Source organism: Callionymus lyra, chromosome 9 (assembly GCF_982586985.1).
Source record: "Callionymus lyra chromosome 9, fCalLyr1.hap1.1, whole genome shotgun sequence".
Lineage (NCBI taxonomy): Eukaryota > Metazoa > Chordata > Actinopteri > Syngnathiformes > Callionymidae > Callionymus > Callionymus lyra.
The window spans coordinates 16170896-16194422 of NC_141826.1; the positions used below are offsets into that span (position 1 = coordinate 16170896).

The 23527-nt window shown below is 39.2% G+C and overlaps 1 protein-coding gene across 1 annotated transcript in view; it reads right to left on the minus strand.

The window, feature by feature from the left end:
• The window catches only part of LOC148072025 (bifunctional heparan sulfate N-deacetylase/N-sulfotransferase 1-like), a 66698-nt gene that overhangs the window by 34381 nt on the left and 8790 nt on the right, over positions 1-23527 (minus strand). The window contains exon 2 of the mRNA XM_087798711.1: positions 4541-4704. The gene's annotated coding sequence lies outside the window, so the exon portion shown is untranslated. The remainder of the gene's footprint in view (positions 1-4540; positions 4705-23527) is intronic.

The following is a 23527-nucleotide window of genomic DNA, read 5'->3' on the forward strand; positions in this document are numbered from 1 at the left end:
AGTACTGCGTATTTAGATATATTAACCTGCAGTCAGGATCTGCAACGCTCCCCGTTTTTTCTTTTTTTACACAGTATGACAAACAAATGATTTGTTTGAACAGCAGATAAACTACACAAACAGAAACTCAGTGGAAGGCACTAATCCCCACCTTACTTATGGTGCCAACAAAACTGTGAACTCCCATGATGCCTTTCTGCACACTGCTTTATTTAGTGACGGCTAATTGGTAACTGCAGTACTGTTTTTAAATTCCACAGTCTGTTGCCGTGTCAAAGGTTATGAGCCGGTGTGGTTGGCTGGGCGGCAAAGCCTTATCGGAGCTGTTCAGGTTGTCGTTACTGAGAGGGTTGTTGAGTATAGTATAGTAAATAAATGTGGTTCATTTAAGTGAAAGATTTAATGGTTACTATTTGGCAGATTTGTTTAATGAGGAGAATTAAAGAAAAAACAACCATATGTTATATACTACTGTATTATCTTGGAAGTTTTCCCGAAATATATTCACAAAAGAAGGACAAAAACCAAGTCCAAAAGACTAAAAATAACTGAATCTAAATGTCACCGGCACAATAAAAGATGACCGACTTTAGAACAAGAGCCTTTACACATGTACACATGAAATAAAAAAAAATGCAGACCTGACGTGACCTAAAAAAAAAGCAGTCGGCAGAGCGGTCCAGGACAGGAAAATCAAACTAATGATAAAAAACCTCCAGGGACGCGGTAACAAGGCCCGTGGCACACACATAAACAATACAAGCGTCTCATCCACTAAATCGAGGACAGACGGAGAGAAAAAACTGAAGAGTGGAGGATGAATGTGGACTATAATGGGGACAAAGACAATACCTGCTCGCACAAATTGATCATGAGAATCTGGAGGGGCCACCCAGCGAAATCATCATTCTCAAGAGGAACCTCCACTCTCACACCTCCCCGTTCTATCGTCCCGTCTTTCATGTCCAGATAAGAAACAGCCCACACTGATCTCGCTGTGATTCGTGCCGCACAAATGCGTTCCTACGGGGGAATATCACATTGCGGGGAGAAGAGCTGACACAAGAGATGAGATTCCGTTGTGCTGCCCATATCTTTGCCTGCGAGATCAAACGGATAGTATTTTTTTTTCCCTCCTGCAGGGAAAAATCCTCTCGCAGTAATCAGGCAGCCTTCAGAGCAACAATCCAGGCCGGATAAGTGGTCTACGGCGCGGTAGACGGTGTTTTACATAAACAGCCATACTTGACACGCGCAATTACAGACGGGGAATGTGCGAATGCTTCAACCTGTGGTCAAATAAATAAGACAATTAGGCTAATAAAAGCAGTTCAACGACGTACATATTGTACACAGAAACAGATCATTTGAAATCATTAGTACGTTGTTATGAAATAACAATGCATTCTGGGTACTCGACAGTGGTAGCAGTAGTTCTCATCGGAGAACTCCTATGCAACCCTTTAAATGTTTTTATGTTCCCTTCATGAGGTCAAAGATTGTGAAACAGTTACATTTTTTATTTTATTATCTTTATTATTACTCAGTTAACTAGTAAATTTGAGAAAAGAGCTTTTGTTTTAGGTAGTTTTTCATCCATTTTTGAGAAAATGAATTGCCTAAGAGAGTAAACTAATTCTTAAAAATGTTTTTAATATAATTATTTCCCCCATAATGAATTTTATTAGATATTTTCTTAGAACTTGAGTGTTTTTTAGTTTAAATTTAATATTCATGCTTTATTTATTTTCAATCCTTCATTTTTATTTTTGCTTAATGATAGTATCAAATGTGGGCCCTGTTCAAATTAAAATGCCCAACACCGATTTATCCACTTATTAATTTATCAGGTAACATTACCAAAAAAAGAAAAAAAATGCAATCCAAGAAGCCAGACTCTTGTTTTGTTTGTCTTTTCCCAAGGATGTGCACAAAAAAGCAAGTCATTATTTATCAGCCTCCCATTTAAAATGTTCGAATAAAATGTGTGTTACTTTTGAGTAATCTTGAGACGAAGTGCGAAATGCAAAAAAATGAAATGTACTTCAAGTATTTATACTCGCAAACATAAAGTACCGAAAGTATTGTGTCTTCATTACAAAAAAATCCTAAAGCAATAGAAAACACAGGGAAAAAACTTGTAATGGAAAATGTTTTTTTTGGAAACATTAGCTTCAACAGAGTTTAAACATAGTCCAGAAACATATCTCCATCTTCTTGCTTTATATTGTTTAAGCCTGTTGTCATCCATTCTATGCACACTGCACTCCTGACAGCTTCGCTGTCTACAAACCTTTTTTAACAAGAGTTTATTTTATTCATTTAAAAGTTTTTATTTCATTGTTTTTATTTGGCAGCAGACACCCTCTGGGAAAAAAAAAACTATCTTTTGGTCACAATCCAAGGTGGTTCAAGAGTTTTGTAACTTGGCTCGAATCTTTTATTGTTTAACAGGGAAAAGACGGAGACGTCATCCAGACAAGAGGACATTAAGAGATTCTTCTATTGAGGAAACACGTGGAAAATAATTAATTGTACTTTCAAATAGCAGTATATCAAAATAGGAAAACTCCCTTATTTTATCTGCGTTAGCCAAGTTGAGCAGCCAAAGAGATTGTCGGTGCAGGAAGAGATAAAATACCTGCACCTGGTCTTCGATCTGCTCCGAGGTCTGGTCCTGATGGAATAACAATAGAACACCATCACACCTAGAAGCAGCTGCTCTACTGACTTTTATGCATCAACTCCACCATTTTCGAGAGCTTCTCGAACAAATGCTATTGTCTGACAACACAACTACTTTACATAATTCAATAATCATTTTCAAAAAGTTTAATAAATAGACGCGTCTGTGAAGATCATCCATGTCTGATCTTGAAAGAGTGAAACGACTCAAAGGAGGCATTCGTCGATCTGGAAGCCTTTTTTTTATGTGGAAAGAAGTTGTCATGTGGTTGACAATTCTCAAATAAGTATCTCTATTCAAACTGTTTGTGTACTCGTGTTTTTCCCCCTCATAAAAAATAACACTCCTTAGCAACTCTTAATGTTTAATTTTAACACGATTATCACATCAAAAGAGTGTGGCATGTGGAAAAAATGTGAAACTACACATTAGCATCAGGAAAGACATAAAGATCTCTAAATACGCAGCTGTCATTTAAACACAACAAACACAAGATTTATTTTAAATAAGATAAAGGGCAGTTGACGCTTCAGGGTGCTTTCATAGCTGGATGCCATTCATCAGAATTCAACAATTGTGGTTTCAGTACGACTCACCAGATACACTTAAATGGCACAGTAGCACTTCCCCCCAGAGGGTATGCAGATGGAGTCGACAAAGACCGAAGCCTGAGAAGACAGCGAAATGAAGCCTTCGGGCCGACACATTAAACACTATTGTTTGTGTGAGTCAACTTTTGTCCATTACTCTGAAGCGTAATCAGTTCAACGCCGAGGTCTGGTTTATATAACAGCCCATTTAATATGTCTACTGCAGTCACAAGCAGGCGCTGTGTACAGAATAAACCTCAGCCTTCCAGGTTTGCTTAAGACACCCACAATGCATTGCCATTACATAACAACGTGTTACAATTCAGGAGAAAACATGCTTACGATTAGGGGTTAAAAAGGGTTAAAAAGTGAACAGGCAAATATCATGGCATTTATTCATTTTTGTGTTGTGGTTAAACTGTACAGCTCAATTGCAGCACTTCCTACACAGCCTACACGAACAATGAAATCCTGCGATATCCAGGTGACGACTGAGAACAAGAGGATACAGTCGACTCCAGCAGCTTTTAAAGCTGATGTTTAACTATATTTTGGTTTCAAAACAAAAGCAGTTACGACTTTGTCAAGAGCCATGTGGTCTGAAAATTCTGCAACACCAGAGTATAGTACTCAATAATACTACACATATATCCTTGTTACTACAGGATCACAGTATATCGTATCGATGTACCCAAACACGGTGAAACTATTTCCGTATTGCCAGATTCTTGCCAATACCCCCCCCTTACTTTTTAACCCATAAAGAATGAATGCATAATCTGTTAAAATGCAGTTTTGCCAACCAGCGAAATATTTAAAAAAACTCATTTTAAAGTCACGTCAACTTGCCAAGTAAAACAAAACATTTTAATGATGAATGGACTGAAAATATCTTCACAAAGAAAGCAAACGTCCAAAACATTCCATATGCCAACGTGTGCACCGCCAAAAAATACAACAAATATATCGATGTTCCTGAAGTATCCTAATAAATAACAATGTATTCTTTTCAATAAACAAGTAGACTTTCGCAGTGTGTTATGGCCCTCGTACGAGCGGTGAAGCTAAATGATCACATCTGGACATGTTAATGAATAATCTCATCATCAGTCAAGCTAACATGAACATGATATGTAGTGGAATTAACTGATTGATCGTCTTTTAATTGTCGCTATAGTAGCTGCCATGCAAGCTCGTCTCTCACAACTGTTTTTACTGCATCAACACCCCCCCTCCACCACCACCCCTCATGCGAGAAACTCACCTGTCCACAGCCAATCTTCGTCCGAAATCCTCTCTGCCGGCCTGAACCAGAGTGTGAGGTATGTGTGGGTGTCACGGAGCTGACAGGTCTATCTGGACTCTGTCTACTGTGCCGGCTCCTCTCATTTCCCCTCTTCCCTGCCGTCTGTACAGCTGCTGCGCATCCTACCATGAAACACACACACACACACTCATATCAGTTTACATGGATGGTACGAGGGGTCGTGCTTTTTTTTTCTTCATTGCAGAGCGAAACGCCGAGTCACTTTGAAATCAAAACAAACTTTATTACTTTTTTGGTTAAGGGAAAGAGAACAGAGGAAATATAGGGACTTTTGCATCAGTAAAACACATTTTTTTTTCTGATGAACGTATCCCAGCATACATCACGTCTGTCTGGTGCCACACACACACACACACACACCAAAGACCAACAGCTGCTGCGAATCAGGCACACGACACCGACACCATAAACGCTTTGTATCACATTCACGACGGCTCTAAGCCATTTGCTCTCACCAGCACACAGACGGCCATTCCCAGCCACATTTGCAATTAATTTGCGCGCAACCACACAGACAGGCGGCATATTTATGGTCGCTCCGAAATAAGACAGGTGTGGAACCGCGAGTGGGAGGCTTATCTGTGGAATAGGAAGTGTTTTTAACCGTCAAGCGTTCATTTTAGTTGGGTTTTTTTCATCCCTGAATATGTATATATATATTGGATCAATAACACTTAAGTGTATCCTGTTTAGGCCACCATAGCAATTATAGAAAATTAGTGGTGGCAGATCTCAGGGGATCAATGGCTTTTAAAGGTACTTCCTCCTGGTGGTCTTCATATCTATGGTCAGCATCACATTATAGATTAAAACAAACAAACACAATCCTGTTTGAATACAATCCAAAGTCACATTGCACATTAATTCACTTACTTCACCAGAAATGTATTTATTCAGTCGTTTTAATATTTTTCAATTGTTATTTAGAGCTCATTATATAGCGCTAACCCAATTATTATTATGTGGCCAAGAAAATATCTACACACATCCTTTTTTTCATGATACCCCATGGATAGTCAACAGCATTATCAATGAAAATGCCAAAAAGTTAATTTTTTGCTTGCATTTCTTCTCTTTGGAAATGCAAATAAAGATCCCTCGGTTTGAATTCAGTTAATTCATGTTAGGCGTGTGTTGTGGATTTACTTTGCCATGACAGGTTTCTTTTTAAAGATTTGAATTGCAAGAAAACTAATGTAAAGTTGTTCTTTTAGTATTGCAATATATTTTGCAACCATTCATATCTTTGCCCCTCGATTGTGATATGCATCATATCACCATATTCATGCTCATACACACCCCTAATAAAATTATGCTTCCATTTCTTACACATTTCTCAGATATACTATTTGGTTATAACCACTCAAAGAAAATCATGTTATTATCAGTTTTCTTTTTATTTCTTCCTTAAAGATTTCGAAAAATTTCTGGAAACGTTGATAATGGGGCAATGAACATATGGTAATCTTATAGTGTTACCATCTGGATTCAGGAATCTTTTAAAGGATCTGATTCAGCTCAATAGTTTCTTCTAAGCTTATATTTACAGGGTTTTGATATGCTTTTTTATTCTGCTTTTTTGTTTAATTGGCGTTTTGCTATGTTGTACGTACAAATAATTTACACATATTTTGTTTGAAAAAGTTCGAAATAAATACAGTAAGTTAATTCATTCATTTATTTTGTGTTGTAGAAGCTTCATAATGCTAATAATTTACTATATTCATTTCAGATTTTTCTGTCCTCGTTTCATGCCATTGTTCAGCAAATAGATTTCTGATGGACGACACGTTTTAATTATTGCCTTCTCTTTTTAAGCCGAGTAATTGATTAAAATGTCGAAAAAAAGTGACAAGCTAATGGTGTAAAAATCCATACACAAAATTGCCATAATTAACCTGTCCATCAAGTCGTTCAATACCCATCAACCTTTTCCGATCATGAGAATGATGGATGCCTGTTAATTGAACTTGTAACGTAACATGAAACCATCATTTCCTTTCACTGCCGCCCACCGTCACATTTCAATGAAATACAATTTTAAACAGTTTTATTTAGAGCAAATTTTTGAGCAAAGTTGTAATTTTCATTCATGCTCCACAAGCTTCCCGGTTCCTCAAGTAAGGACGCCAGTTTTTAAGGATGACCACAGTCTGCAGTGTGACCACACAGAAGTGATGAGGATGATTTACACAGCACCAGCTCAGCGGTTTGTTTGGTTACCCAGAGTAGGCTTCCATTGCTCAACTGTCTGTCAACATAATTAAATAACTGCAGCGCCGAGCACAGATTTAAATATTTCAGAAAGTCTTTAGACACACCAGGGAGCGTTACAACCAGTCCCAATAAAAGTATTCTTTAACCAGTAAAAGCGTGAGTAGTAGGTGTGTGAGAAGAAACACCGATTATATTTTTTCTAGATACTTAATCGATATTCAACAGCACTGTATTGTTTATGTCCGCTTTAGAGTCATATCTTATCTTTATTGTGGTTCTTTTATGTTTTTTTTTACTATAAATAAACAAATATTCACACGTTTGTTAATTTTTGTTTCATTTAAACTCCCGGCTGCTATATGGCGACAAACCGTCGTCCACAGCTAAAGGAATAATGGGATCCTGAGATATCCCAGAAATGACTGAGGACGAGAGGATACATTGGACTCCAGTAGCTCTTAAAGCTTAATTTTGGACATATTTTTAAAACAAGTTAAAGCAGTTATGCCAGAGTCAAGTACTCTGGAAACACGACAAATGTACCCTTGTTTAATTTTTTTTCACAATATCCCGTCGATATTCAACAGCACTTGATCGATTAAAATGCAAAAAAGTCACTTTTATTTGCTTGTATTTCTTCTCTTGGGAAATGCAAATAAAGATCCCTCGGTTTGAATTCAGTCAATTCATGTTAAGAATGTATTGTGAATCTACTTTGCCATGACAGGTTTCTTTTTAAAGATTTTAATTGCAAGAAAACTAATGTCTACTAATGGAGATGACTGAGGACGAGAGGATACATTGGACTCCAGTAGCTTTTAAAGCTGAATTTTGAACATATTTTAATATTATATATTAATAAAATAATAAAACAAGTGGAAGCAGTAACGCCAGAGTCAAGTACTCCGAGAACACGACAAATGTACCTTTCTTTCGTACAGTTTTGCAATATATGGAATCATTGACCCAGTATCATGATATCTATCGTATCCCCAGATTCTTGCCAATACCTAGAAGAAGTAGCAGAAATTCCAGCCCAGGAATACATGTCTGAGATTGTTGCAGAAATTGTGCTTCATTTAAAAATGTTTCTCTCAATATAAATATCATTTTGATGCATTTTTTTCTAAAAAACATGAGGTAGAATGAGTTTATCGGGGGCTTACAACGAGTGGTTAATGAGCTCCTCTCGGACACCGACAGGTTCATTGAGTAAGAGGTGAGTTCCAATCTTTAAGTCCCCTTTCAGCTCCACCCTTGCGCAACACATTCTCTCAAAGCCTCGCGACGATCCTTTATGCCCTGAAGGGAAACTTCCAATCAGTCGGGCCGATCAATACGCCCCGGCCTCGGGATGAAGCAAACTAGAAGCACTTAAAGATACCAGAGCCGGTATCGATTACCAAAGGTTAATGAGATCTGGAATGCAGACTACGTTCTGTCCCGAGACTGAAAACTAAACTTAATATTAGTTAGTCCAACAAGATTTTTTTTGTTTTTGTTTACCCATTTAATAAAAAAATGCTTGTAAACAAAAACTGAAGACTCAAAAAGAACGCAAAGAAATCTCACTCGTATCAATTATTCAGAGTCGCCTTTTCTAACAGTTTAATTATACATCAATGTTGGAATTACAAAGCCACGGATGCTCCATGTGTTCCCAAGTGTAAAAAAGGCCACGACAAAGAAACCGGATGGAGCGAGGGGTTTGGGGGGGGGGGGTCTAGCCTGTCGGGAGGGGTCGGAAGAATCGGGGAAACTAAATGGCCTCGGGGCTGTTTTGTCCTGCTGTTGGGGTGTCATTTCTGATGCGACCACCTCACCCCGCCATGTGATGACGGATCAAAGGGTTAACTGAAACTCTGGCCTATAGCCTGATGCTTACATTATTCAACAGCTTGTTACAACAGCCTGTTCCCTGATCTCGCACACAGAGCGAGCGACAAGAGCCGCAGACTCCAGGGACGGGAACACCGGGGACTAACAGTCGGATTAAGAAGAGGGAGGAAAAAAAAAGAAAAAAAAAGAGAGGGATGACAGGGAGAGCAGAAGGCTGGTGAGCAGAAATAACAGATAGAATAGGGATGGACCTGAGGGATGAGATGAAGAAAGGAAAGGAAAAAAAAATCAGGGGCTGAATGGGAAGAAAAGAGGCATTGAGAAGAGGAACGATGAGGTGGTGATGATGGACTGATAGAAAACACAGGTGTGTGAAATGAGGAGTTTCCAACTCACCTGTTGGACCGATCGCTATCTCTAGACATTCGATGCCAACTTCAAATTCAAAATTTCAACGTCCATTCACAGATAGATTTTCCTGAACATGTTTGGCCAGTTATGACGTCAAAAGGTACACAAAGGACTCAAAAATAACTCTTGTTCAAGCCATTATGCACCAATACAGGGAGTGTTCACAATCACCCTTTTGTGGGGCCAACAAAAGACTGAAATGTGCGTTTGAATATCTCTCTTAACCTTGTAATATCCATCTCGTTATACAACCACGTTACATGGTTGCTTTTCCGATGGTAATGGGATCCATTAGGCGACACCATTAGGGACGATTCTAAGGCGATACACTCATCTCACGACATGTTTCTGTACAACTTATTCAGCTCACGATCCATGTGATATATTTTCGTTACGATTTTAAGGGACACTGACTTTTAGTGTCATCTTGGGATTGCTCCACATGAGTAAACATTAACTGAAAGCCAAAATATGTCCAAACATATGCTTTAAAAAGCCGGTAGAGTATATTGTATCCTCTCGTCCCCAGTCATTGCCAGAATCTCACAGGATTTCATTGTTCCTTCACGACATAACGGCGGCTGGAGGTTTAATCGATACATCAAAATGAATAAACGCTCAGAATATTTGCACGTTAATTCTAAAAGAAAAAAAAGTTTATTTTACACACATTTAATTTAATATAAATTAGCCCAAAAAGTTCCATGATAAAAACAAAAATATGATTTGAAAACCAAAACAAGTTCAACATCATGCTAATGATAATTTGTCAATTTATTTTTCTTGCATCTCTAGACACTACTGCACAATCTCGCAGAGATATCCCAACAGTACACAACTTCATCAAACACACAATGACTGGAATGTCAGCAAAAGACTTCTACAGCAACCAAATGAAGAGTCAGTCTATTCCCCCTTTTTCTTGACTCAACTTTAACCGTTTTGCGTTTCCACCAGCACGGTACATCAAAGCAGGTACTATTTGAAGTACCTGCTCCTCTCGGGTTCCAAGCGAGCCGAGCTGGCCCCTAAAAATGTGACGTCATGGCGGCCCCGCCCAGTGCAAGTAGGTACCAGAGCCGTTGGAAATAGAACACAACAGTGTCTAAAACCATTAGATGATACTTGTGTTGAACATAAAAATAAAACTATTCTGTTCATTAGATCTCGATTTGGCCCTGGAACCCTTGACTGCTCTGAATGTTGGCCCCTTGTGTGAGATTGAGTTGAACTCCCCCGTGTTGAGTCACCATACCTGCAACATATCGACATGAATCCTCATTAAAATCTAATGAAATATAAATGCTAATCATACGTGGGCAGAAAAAAGCTGTTTGGCTTTTGAGTCATACCTTTAAAAATACATCACTTTATCAAGCGGACACAAATGTTCAGGCACTTGGATGTTTCCGTTTACGAGTTGGAAACTATACCAGCCGTCTCAATTTTCTAGTGAGCGAGAATCCAAACCAGACATGATGAGGATCTGCCAGGTACGATCAATATTTGTGCGAGTAGAATACCCTCATGTCAGGCAAAAAATGTACGTCCAGAGCAACTGGAAGTTGTCGTCTTCATCTTCGTCCCAAAAAGACACTTAAAAACATCCATATACCTCCTGTAACGTCCCTCGTGTATTGAAGCCGTGACATTAGAAATTGTATTGAAAATTAAAGTGATTTATAACGTTGTTTGTAGCCCAACAATTTAAGTATTTCCCAACAAATAATAATGTCAAAGCTTGAATACATAAGGGACGTTACAAACAATCAATATGGAGGTATTTGGATGTTTTAAAGTAAGTAAGTAAGTAATTTTTATTTGTATAGCGCTTTTCCAGACCAGGGCCACAAAGCGCTTAAACAATCAAAACAATATTCAATAAAGTATATACTTTAAAGGTCAAGATAAAACTGAGAACACAACAGAGTTCCAGAAAATCAAGGAAATTTTAAGTGTGTTATTTTGGATGAGGTTGAAAAAAACAACAACCGAGCACCGCTCGCAACATTAAAATAAACATACATTTGTGTCAACAATTTCAAAAAAGGAACAGATTACTCTGAAAATAATCCCCTTAGTCATTATGAGTAGAAAAATTAGTGAAATCTGAATGTAGGGTGAACCGTCCCTTTAAGGTTGTATTAGGAACAAAGTGCTTCACACAAAAACATTTAACACAATGAAAGAAAAGGGATGAAGAGCAGAAGTGAGTGGGATCATCTCAAGTTGAAAAGAAAGAAAAGAGTGCATCCATTTTAGCAATTCTTCTTCTTCAGAGCTGAATCCTCCTCCATTATTCTTTCATTGACTTCGGTGTTAAGCAGGTTTCTCAGCAGACGGATGAGCAGGAAGAATGTTAACGGCGTCCTGGTTTTATTGTCGCACCAAATATGTGACACGACATTCTTTGTCGGCTTAAGATACCTTCGGAAATTGCGCTCGCCGGACGACACGTTTGTCAATCGATGGGGAGCAGCTAACCGACGGCGGCCATCTTTCACGGTGGAACCGTTATGGTCCTGGACCCGCCGCTGCTCGGCGAGCGGGCTCCTTTGTTCATTAATTGATTGGCCTCCCCTGCTGGGCCTCGGTAACTAGGTTACACGGATCCATGAAAAGAAGAGGATCGGCCCCCACGGTGAAAGATGGGAGGAACGACTCGACCGCGGGGGCAGGACTCCCGAGTGCTAATATAACTAATGGAGTGAGTGCAACCGGTAACTTTATTGAAATCACCCTCATCTCATTAGAGCGGCTGATGAGAGCCAAGACCAAGGAGAAGGTTGTGTTCCATTACGCAAGGATGATGTCATCCTTGTATCCAGCGAATGGGGGGGGGGGTGCCTGAGGAAAAAGGTGAGGCTCTTGATACAAGAGGCGCAGCGTGATGTTCATTACCCAGCTGTCACGTGCACACGTCACTCACTGTCACACCCGGCGTGTACACGGTAAGAGCTCCAGACGTGGAGGTTTGTTCAAGAGGAAGTGGCTCCGTGAAGAGGGTCAGGCTTAAAGATGGCTTTATTGGTCCCTCGGACGGGGGAATAAAGTCTACCGCGGTAACGGTACAACTAACAGTCTTGTTGACGCACAACACTCGTTAAAATTTGGGGTTTTCAACTTACGCCTTCAAGCATTTGGACTGGACTGGGACTCGTTTACTAGAGTGTAAGGAAAATACATATAATTAAATATACTTAAAGATACCAAAAAATAATTTCACACCAATGTACCGTTGCTATTGCTATTTAAAAGCACTGTTGCCATTTAACAAATTATACTTTTTTTGCTTTCAAATCATATTTTATATTTTTCACATTTACTTTAATGGTTTATATGTCAAATAATTGTGCATACATTTATTAATTTATCCATTTAAAATGTACATTTTTGTACTGCAATGAAAGCTTCCGGTCGCTAGTTGGCTGCAGTCATTATGCGGAGATGACTGAGGATGAGAGGATACAGTCGACTCCTTTCGGTTTGGACATATTTTAGTTTCAAAACAAATTAAAGCAGTTACAACTTTACAAGAGTCAAGTTCACAGAGTGTACTACTAATATATCCTTGTTACTACAGTATCGCAATATTTTCGCAGAAAAACATATCCTCAGTATCGCCAGATTCTTGCAAATACAAACTCCTACCATTTCACCATAAACAATGGATGTGTCATCAGAAAAAAGCAGTAGTTTTGCCAATACTGTGTCACATTACTGTCACTTTGCAAGGCTTTTTCAACAAAAGCAGTATTTTACGGTAAGCCAAGATTCTCCAGTTTAGATAATGCAACATGGCCTTGTCAAAATGATGTCAATTTGACAAGAAAAACAGAAGATTTAACCGGCGAAACTATCTAAAAAAAGAGAATACCAGAACAAGACATTCCCACGTGCTTTTTTTCCGCCATTAAAGTCACGAGGAGACACTTAGCTGTTGCTACCGCTACTTATATTGTGTATCCGTTTACAGTTAGCCTAACATTTAACAGAAACGCCGACTGTCGGGTCACCTGTACATCTACGAAAACATTTCAAACCGAAAGTGATACGACGCGTATCAATAAAAGCCGACTTCTGCGGGTTTATTCGAGGCAGGCGAGATATTGTCAAGAGGTTTTTTCGGTAACAGAGACATCTAAGCTCGTCGCCGCCTCGTCGGCACTAGACAACAGCTGAACCAACAGACCACCTGCATCTGTCACAGACACGTTTGAGCCCGAAGAGTGAATTTATCCTCAGAGCGACAGCTTTCTTAGACGAAGAAAAAAAAAAAGAGAAAAGAAAAGTGTCAACTGTACGAACAATATCAGACGACACCCTGCCAAATGTACGATGGGTGGTAACAAACTTGTCGGATTCCAGAGAAGACAAAAATCAATGAGGTAAAAGCCTTTTGGGAGATGAAATTCAAAACGTGACTCAGCAAATAAAAAATGCTGGCATCGTCGTTCATAAGTGAGAGGTAACAGCACTCAGCTACGTTTTTAAATATCTCTTTAATACCTCCCGCCCTGGAGCACGGCGGTCGGACTGCATTAGTCCAGAAAGTGCCCTGGTGAGACTCTGAGCGTCATACAAGTTGACCACTTGTCACAAACAGGCATCCGGGTCACACGAAGACGTTAAAGTGCACTCTGGGTTATCCTTAGCTGCCGCGGGGAGATGTGGACGAGGATTAAGCCGTGGCATTTTTTATCCCAAGTATTTGCTTTGGTTTCTTCCTTCTTTTTTTTTTTAATCACAGATTTGTGACTCGAGAGTATAAAGATGCACTTCAACTTTGATTGGATAGTGTTTTGAAGAGCTGTTTTGCCGTTAATGGCGCTGATGAAGTGGGACTCAAAGAGCCTTAAAGGATCATTAGCTGGTGGCTTATTCTCTTTTTTTAAATGTTCTTATGCGGTAAGTCTACTTGTTGCTAAAGACAGGTCATGGAACCCAAAATGTCAAACTTCTTTCTGAAGCCGTGTTTGACTAATACAAGGCTGTTGAGGCAAACAAAAGATGGTAAAGAACGACCCTTAATTTAGATTTAATATGATGGAGTACAAAACAAATTAGTAGTAGAAGTAGATACAAGGAGTTGTTTTTCTTTTAACTAATATAAGTCATAAAATTTAAAAATGGTTTTGACTTATTTTTACAGAGAAGTCACTCAAATTTTTATTTTTTATTTTAAAAGGGGGAAGGTGGGGAAGAAGACTCCCTTGAAAATTAAAATAAATCCAATTTTTGAAGACATATTACTATGTACAAGATACTTAAGTAAAGGAGATTTCCATCATTTTTAGCTATTTTCGCCAACTATAAGGGGCACAATACAGTCTGACGTTTTTCTGAAAGTCTGAAGATTTTGCACGCCAATTTGACTAAGGCTGTGTATTGGCAACAATCTGGCAATATGATACGCATCACAAAACAGATGCAACGATACAATTTATTGCCAACTACAAGACTTTAGTGTTGCATAATTTACATTCCTGTGAAATCGTAACTGCTTTCACTCGTTTTGGAACCAAAGTATATTCAATCCGCTTGAAAAGCTGCTTGATCCGACTGTATCCTCTTGTCCTCAGTCATTGCGGGAATCTTGCAGGATTCCAATGATCCTTTTTTTTAGTGGACAAAGACTGCATCCTTCTAGCGTCCATTTGCATAAATTCAAACCAAAAAAAACGCTGTGAACATTTGCAAGTAGAGCAACATCAAAACTTCAATGGAGCTTAAATCTTCATTTTTTTTGCACAACAACCCGCCTTCATCAAGGTCCGCATTAGCACAACAAGGTGACGAGGGAAAAATAAGGGGCGTCCTCACTTTTCCTGGCCTTCATTAGCCAACACAAAAGACAGGTTGACGACAGACGAGGCACTGCAGGATGGCGAGGAGCAGGTGTATTTAGCGAGTCCCGCCTGTCGCCGTGTCCTAGATAAAAAGGCCAGGTTTATTGTCGGAGGCAAGAGTCATAAAGAAAGCTCAAAGGCCACTCAAACCGAGGACAGCCTGTGTAGCTTTAATTTGGCTCTCTTGTTGAATGGAGGCCAAATATGAGCACCAAGACAATTATTTAAATCTGTTCCTGGAATGAAAGTAGGACTTTAGGGTCTTGCTGAATTTATTTCCTCATGAACCATAAATTCTATTTTATTTGTACATTAAGCGAGTTAAGCTCTCACAGAGTTATTGAAAAACGGCTGTGCCAATTTGTCTGGCACCACAAACGGCCATTTAAGGACGTTGAAATTATCTTTTACTTTATTTATTTAGTTATGATAAGAACATGCGGAAAATCCCTAATTGATCAAATACTTTCCAGTTCTAGTCCATATTTTAATCTGTGGAGTAAATCACATTATATTTGATAGCAAGTTTTTTTTTCCCCCAATTCAAATTCATATTTATGAGTCACTGAGTCATTACGAAGATAAAAAAAACTTGGTAGAAGTCTCCATTAGTCAATGGTGACAACCGGTCAAAGGAAACAAATTTTGCAGGACGATACATTTTGCCACAATTTATCACCAGAACTGGTGATGATTTATAGTTAAACATTTCATAAAATAGTTAAGAGGACTATTTTATGACAAGTATAACTATAAATCAAACACTCTTTGTTAGTAAGTAAGTAAGTCATTTTTATTTGTATAGAGCTTTTCCAGACCAGGGTCACAAAGCGCTTAAACAATCAAAACAATATTCAATAAAGTATATACTTTAAAGATCAAGATAAAACTGATAACACAACAGGAGTTCCAGAAAATCAAGGAAAAGCCTGAACAAATAAAAACGTCTTAAAACGATGTTAGTACCTTGGATTGTGTGGGGAAAAAAACAGGAACATTTATTAAATAAAAAATAATATTGGCAACATTTATATAGATATTTTGAAAATAAGATCTGAAGAAAAAACACTGTATGTGCTATAAAGTGATTATAAGAATAATATAAGACAAGTTTCAAACTGTTAGATTAACTATATCTTAAGATAAATTCAACAAAGTTGTTGTTATTTACTACTTTTTATTCATGACTGCATCATTCATGTCTACTAGTTATTTTTTGGGGGGTTTTTGGTGTTGTTGTTGTTGTTGTTGTTGTTTTTGTTTTGTTTTTAAATCGGGCTTTAAATGATAATTATCCTTTTTGCCACACAACCGCTTGTCTATTTTTAAAAACGAAGAACGTTCTTCACCCCTCTTAGGTTCAACAATAAAATGTGACCCCAAGTTGCCCCTGGCAAGTTTACCAATGACCTCCGTCGGACAGAGCGTCTCCACCCATCCTGTAGAGACGCACGGCGGAGACGAGGGAGCTTTTGAATTAGCAGCACGGGTGTAGTATGAATAATCTTGTGAAATGAAAAAAATAATCTTCTATTGACATAAACGATGGATATCAGCAGGACCAACCGCAGGTGACCGTAATTAAAAAGCATTAAACGTGCGATAAGGGATTGTTCTGGGGTTCACAAAAGGAGAAGCCTCCATAGGGTTGTTTTTTTTTTTTTTACAAATCTCATTGTGTCTAATGGTTCCCAGATGCTGGCCTGCTTTTTCTGGCAACGGCTTGTCATTCTTTCAATCTTAGTCAAAGTCAATCTGAGAGCTTCCTTACCTTGCAGCCAAGTCAACAGCCCCCCCAAAAAAACCACAAGTGAGGCAAGCGTTTATGGACGACAAGATGTCATTAATAACACATCCTGGAAAAATAATTAAAAAATAATAATCTATTCAACCTCCCACTACGACCTGCCTCACTTCGCGACCCATAGTTCTGTGTTTAAAGGTACGCCAAGATGCTGCAATTTACATAACAAAACAAATCTATCAAAGATTTAACGAAGAATGGAGTAAAAATATATACACAAAGCAAATGCCTGATGCTTTCCTATGCCCTTTAAGTGCCACATCAACAAGGAGTATAACGTGAGGAGGCACTTAGCTGTTGCTATTTCAATACAAAAGGTGCTAAATAATTTATAACATTGTGTATCTGCTTTTAATCCGTCAACAGGAAGTAGTGGTAGAGGGGTTGACCCGTCCAGAGGGTGGTCTTCCTCCCGTAAAAATGTGGCCCTCTGAAAGTTTTACTTAGATAGCCCTGATCTAAATGTTTTTTATTTGATCATCTTGGGATGGATAATAAGTAGTAAACAAGGTTAACCATCACTTAATCTAACCCAAATGTGGTCGTGGAAGTGTACAGTGTGAATACATTACTAGGCTGCTCCTTCCCAGATGTAAAACAAATAGACTCAAGGACTCATTCATTCCTCGGGCTATTAGATTAGCGCTTTGTGACCCTGGTCTCGAAAAGCGCTATATAAATAAATATTACTTACTTACTTACTTACAATTCTAAGTTTGGGGGCAGGAGTGGAGTAAAAGTATCAAGTTGTTCTGTTCCATGTTAGTCTTTGTATCCTTTGCCTTTGTTATTTTTCTTTGATCCATGTTCTTTATCTTAGACTTATATTATATCATCTTGTTCTTTCTCTTTATTTCTTTGTTCTTGTTCTTATTTAATTTTTATTTATTTTTTATGAAAAATTGCTGTATTGCTGTGGCTAATTGGAAAAAAACGATCAATAAAGTTCTACCTAACCTAACCTAATATTAGTAGAACTTAAAAAAAAAAAATACAATAACTTAACACACTGCCATGTAATCCATTTTCCTACAACAGTTGACAGTGGAGTCGATGAGTCAAGACCAGGGTTTGTAATTTAATTTATATTAATGGAGCGTGGATTATGATGCAACGATAATCCCGGGCAGCCTGATGGTTCTCTTAGACATGAAAGTCATGAATGCAAATGATTGGACAGGAAGCAAAAAAAACCAACATATTTCGCAGCATCCTTCGCCTCCATGTTGGCTAACCCGACCAATCACAGGGGCTCATTTTTTGTAGCTGATGAGGGACAGATGTCTTCGCTTCACATCGTCAAAAAGGATGGGGATGTTTACCGATCAAAAAGACGAGAGTCCCTGATGTAGAAGAACAAATAAATCCCAGACATGTGCAGTTAATTGAGGTGTTTGGCTCCGGGAAGTGCCAAAGATCACTCGTCTTTGCGGCGGCATCTTGGAAAATATACAGAGGACGTTTAAAAAGACGAGTCGTTCGGCTCTGAACCGGAGCAACGAGGAACAGAGGAGGGAGACGTTGCGACGAGAAAACAAGAGATGAAATGCAACACAAAAAAAAAAAAAAAAAGACAACACAACCCCCGGAACACAACGCGGGGCTGAGCACAACACACCAGAACAGGCTGTAATTGTGTTGTGCGGGTTTGACCCCGGCTCATCTCAGCAGGCAATGCATGATGAATGGACCTGGCGATGACTGCATCCCACACCCCTCCTCCTCATCCTCCTCTTCACTCTTTTTCTCTCCCTCACTTCTGTTGCCACCATTAGCCCTCCTTCCGTCCCTCCTGTTTGCACCTCTTCATGCCTTTAAAAAAAAAAAAAAAAACACGCAACAAGATGCTCTTGCATTCACTTTGTTTAGTCCTGGTCTTGTGTTCCGGTACAAAGACGTATATAACACGGCTCACCTATAAAACATGGTCTCGGTTTTTGAAGACGCGGCGTCGATGTATAACACGAGGCAAGTGCTCAAAACACACTTGAGCACAGAGTATCTAACACACACAAGTCGCTGTGAAAGCATTAGAGGAACAGTTAGATAACCTCTATTAATGATTCAACAGACCCAAACTAATAAACTGGGTCAGATTGCGTTGTTCCTGAAGACTGAAAGAGGGAGACCTTTGGCTACTAGAAAGAGAACTGGGATCAACTAAAAAGAACCACAAAGAAATTTCATAATGATGTAAAGAAAAGAGAGCAAAAAAGTGTTTATGTTCTTCTAACACGAGCCTGGAGGATGGTGACGGTAATGCATTAGAAATGGTCTTTTTTTTTTTTTTCCCCCGAAGCTTCTGTTCACCTACTGTGTCGTCGTACCAGAGACCGAGGGGAGCAAAGGAAGGGAACAGAATTTAATTTGCTTCTGCTTGTCTTGCCACCAACCTGTGTGCCGGAGGGCGGGAGAGGAGGGGGGATATAAGAGTGAATATGACTGACATGAAAAATTTAAAATGGCATTTACAGCAAAAAAAAAAGGGGAGACATTACAGTGAGGAATGAAATACTGGGGTGGGGCAGGAGGGGTGGAGGTCGGGGGGGCTATATGCACAGTGACGTCATTTTAAAATCTGCTGAGAATTCAACCATCTGGACGGGTCACAGGGTGATTGAAACAATAAGATCGGGGTTGTTGTGGACGGTAACGGTCTTTTAACAGGCTATAATCATTAATGACTAAATTTCCTCCCTGAACGAAAATAGTTCTATTATATTATAACACTTTGCTAAATAAATGCAGTATTTTTTTTAACTGAACGTGTTGAATAATAATATTTTGACAACCCCTCTCAGTGCATTAGCATTGGAACTACTTCTTATTTTATGAACTTATGTTTTAAAGATATTTTCCCTCAAACGTTAAATGAAAACACGTTTCTTTGTGGACTGCAATAAATTGTCAATACTGGTGCCATTATTGTTCCAAGTGTCGGTACTAGGGCTGTGTAATGGAAACAATCTGCATCATAATACAGGGAGAACGATGTGATCTGTTATGATACTGTAGGAACAAGTATATATTTGTAGTATTGTCGAGTACTCTACTCTGGTGTTGCAGAATATACAGACCACATGACTTCATACAAATCGTAACTGCTTTTTATTGTTTTGAAAACAAAATAAGTCTAAACATCAGCTTCAAAAGCTACTTGAGTCCACTGTATCCTCTCATCCTCAGTAATCACCAGGATCTCAGTGGATTTCACTCTTCCTTTAGCTGCGTAGGAAATAATGACTGTTGCCATCTTGCGGCCTGAAGTTGAATTGAAACACTAAAATGTATAAACACTGTAGATATTTGCATGTTAATTGTACATTTAAAATAATCAAATTATCTGTATTTTAAATACAGTTTATTAAACTGTGAAAACAAAAAAACACACCTTAATATTACCTATATCTAGCAACAACTTTATGAGCATAACTCAAAAGATCCATTTAGTCAAAGTAAATTGACCATTTTTCTAAAAAAAAACATTGAAGGGGGTCAGACCGATTGATCTTTATTATCAAACACAATGGTGGCAGCCTATTCCCGGCGGCACCTGGCGTGATGTGGTTTTACAAGTCACCGTCGGAGGCTCAAAAGTACCTTCAACCAGTCACCGCATGTGGGTCGTGACTCATCTATGGAAGCAACACGGGGTGACTTCACCTCAGAGCCAGAGCGAGTGTACAAAAGGTGTGCAGTTTAAGACTGTGGACAATGTGCGCTTCACATTTCTTCCCCTCCAGCTCTTCTGTACCCGTCACAAGAGCACTTTGAGGACTCGGCGGTAAAGCCAGAGCCTCGGCGCATTCAAATGCCTGCCACGCTAAGATGGATCAGAGGCAACTGGGGACAGATAGAAGAATTCAAGAAGAAAAGGGATTCTTAAAAAAAAAAAAAAACCCACCATACTTGCAGGACGAAAAAAAAACTCAGCTTGTTGGATTTCATTATCAGATTCCTGACTGGAATTCTTTCATTGCCAAGTCCCACAAAGGAAGAAAGGAATGGAGGGTCCACCCAGGTCCATTGGGAACAAATGAAGTCAGACTGCAGGAACAGAAAACAAACACAGACCTCAGGCCAGACACATACAGGCTAGCCCCCCGACACCTGTGTCCCATTCAACCAACGCATCCGGGCCACTAAACAGCTTTACAGGAAGGACGGCCTTTTCTGGGTTTTTTCGCTACAAAACTCATTTTGCATTTAATTACTGAAGGGCGACACTTCCAACTGAGAGCGGTGGACCGTGTCTCGGGCGGACTGTTGTGAATGCGTTCGAATGAGAAGTCTCTACAAAAGCTAGTAAAAGGGCTGGCGACTTAAAACCCGATGTCATTTGCAGTCTGCCACTCGTCTGCTGGCCCGGCACCGGCTTCAACTACCGGGGCTAATCTCCAGATCCAACACCTGTCCACTCGCACAATAGGCCATAAAGAACAATTGAGAGGAGTTGTCGGTGTGATATACAGGGTTGTTTCACCAGCGTTTAAATGATGCAACACAATTAAGCTTCCATTGGGATGCGTCATTACGAGAAATCGTTTGTTTTATTTATACATTTGTCACAATAAATATACATAATGAATGACCAAGCAGGCGCCTAATTCGATCCCAAATGAAACGCAGCCAATGTCCGGAGAAAACGCCATTTTTGAGCCAACGTTATTAGAGAATCCCTGTTTTTGTTAGCGACGTCCTTTATGTGTTCATTTCATTACGGGTTTTTTCAGACCACTCCTAAAATTCATCAGGCAGGAGGAAGGGAAGACGCCAAACAAGGAGAGAAAAACCACTCGCATTTACAACATTAAGGGATTTGCCAAGGATTGTGAGAGGAAGCCAGAGTGCGTAGCGAGACAAATAAACAAGTTTTTTCCCTTTTGGGATTTAAACCTCAGACCCTTTATTTTCTATACAGACAGTAGCCCTGACCAACATGATGAAAATCTATTGCAAAGCATATTTAAGATGATATTTTAACCACTCAAAAGATTACAAAACTATTGTACAAAAATAATGTGAAGTTTAAATGTTAATAGGGAAACATCACATAGAGTACATTTAATGTTTTTTTATTTATTTGTTTGTTGTTTTCCTATTCCAGCTACTTGGTGTGAGATTAAATTAAAACAGACAATCATTAATACCTACAAACAATTGTTTTTTGACTGTGGGAGGAAACCAGATGGAATCAAATTCCACTAGTGAGTCATATTTTTGGCCCCACACTAGTCTTGCCTTTATCCCTGTAAGCTAAACAACAACATAGGTTGAACAGATTTTAACGTTACATTCCAGTAAACGTTTGTAGTTGTATCCGGAACGGTTGATGAAGTCTAATCAGCAATTCGGAATTACCATCTGGATCCACACATCTTAAAGGATTTGTCGCTTTATAGGTGGTACCATCGCTTAAGACGTTTTTATTTGTTCAGGCTTTTCCTTGATTTTCTGGAACTCCCGTTATGTTATCAGTTTTATCTTGCCCTTTAAAGTATATACTTTATTGAATATTGTTTTGATTGTTTAAGCGCTTTGTGACCCTGGTCTGGAAAAGCGCTATATAAATAAAAAATACTTACTTAAGTGTGACATTTCAAAAAAAAGGCTAAAAAGCATGCAAATAAAATGAATAGTGGGTAGATGTATACATATAATTTGTCAGTTGATTTCCCTCGTATTCACCAGATGCAAACATATCGTCGTGGATTTACCGTCAAGCTCCAGAGATGATAGATGACATTGGCAGCGACACGATTTATCATCTTCTTTTTTTTTTGTGTGTAACGGGAGCATCAAAGCCGACTTGTTTAGAAGTGGCTGGAGCTGCATGCGTGCCAGAATTCTTGGTTTGCACTGAGGCCAAATACACTGAGCTTCAGAGCCAACTGGACTCCAGATGACTTGACAGTGTGGTGGCTCTGGTCTGCTTTTGGGGCTAAGAGCCCGGACCAAGAGAGCCGGGGCACCAGACGCCTTTTGCTCTTTGCTCAGTTCCACTGACCCGTCGGCGACCGGGATCTTTTTCGACCCGCTTTAGTTCAAGGGCAGCGCTGGAGGCGAAGCGAGCCGGTATCAGTAAACGCATGAATTTCATACCGTCTAGTTGTTGTTTTTTTCGTCAGCTGCTAATGATGGAGAAATGAAACCCCTAAAACGACCTTGAGTAGGTGTCTGCGCTTCATTTTTTTTTTTTAGAGCTTAATCGGCATGACAAGGCTGTAAACACAAGCGCCGGTTAGTTTACAGCAAACAACCGGAATCAGGTCACAGCTGTGATTTTGTTTAAGCTACTGAAAATGATACTTCAACAGGTAGTGACTAGTAAACTGTACCGGTGCATGTTTTGTATACAATGGCAATATATCTGCTGACATCATAAGGTTACGGGTTTAGGTATGTTCAGCACTTTGTCAAGGACATTATTAACAATATCTCATTTTATAGATAATAAACGCAGACATAGAAATGTGTGGGGGGCACCAACTACCGCACCCACTTTATTTAACAAAAAGTTGAACTCCCATGATGCTTTTCTACACACTGCTCCATTCAGAGACCGTCGATTGGTCGCTACAACACTATTTTTAAATCTGTGTGGTCGTGTCAAAAGTGAACGACAGCTTTGGTTGGCTGGCTGGGCGGCAAAGCATCACGAGAGCTGTACAGTGGACAGGGGTGACACCCTGAACAGGTCGTCACACAGAGAGAAAACACAATACGTTTGTACGTTTTTTGGACTGATGGAGAAAAACTTAGAAACAAAGAAAGAGAGCTTGAGGTGAATTGTCCGACTAAAAA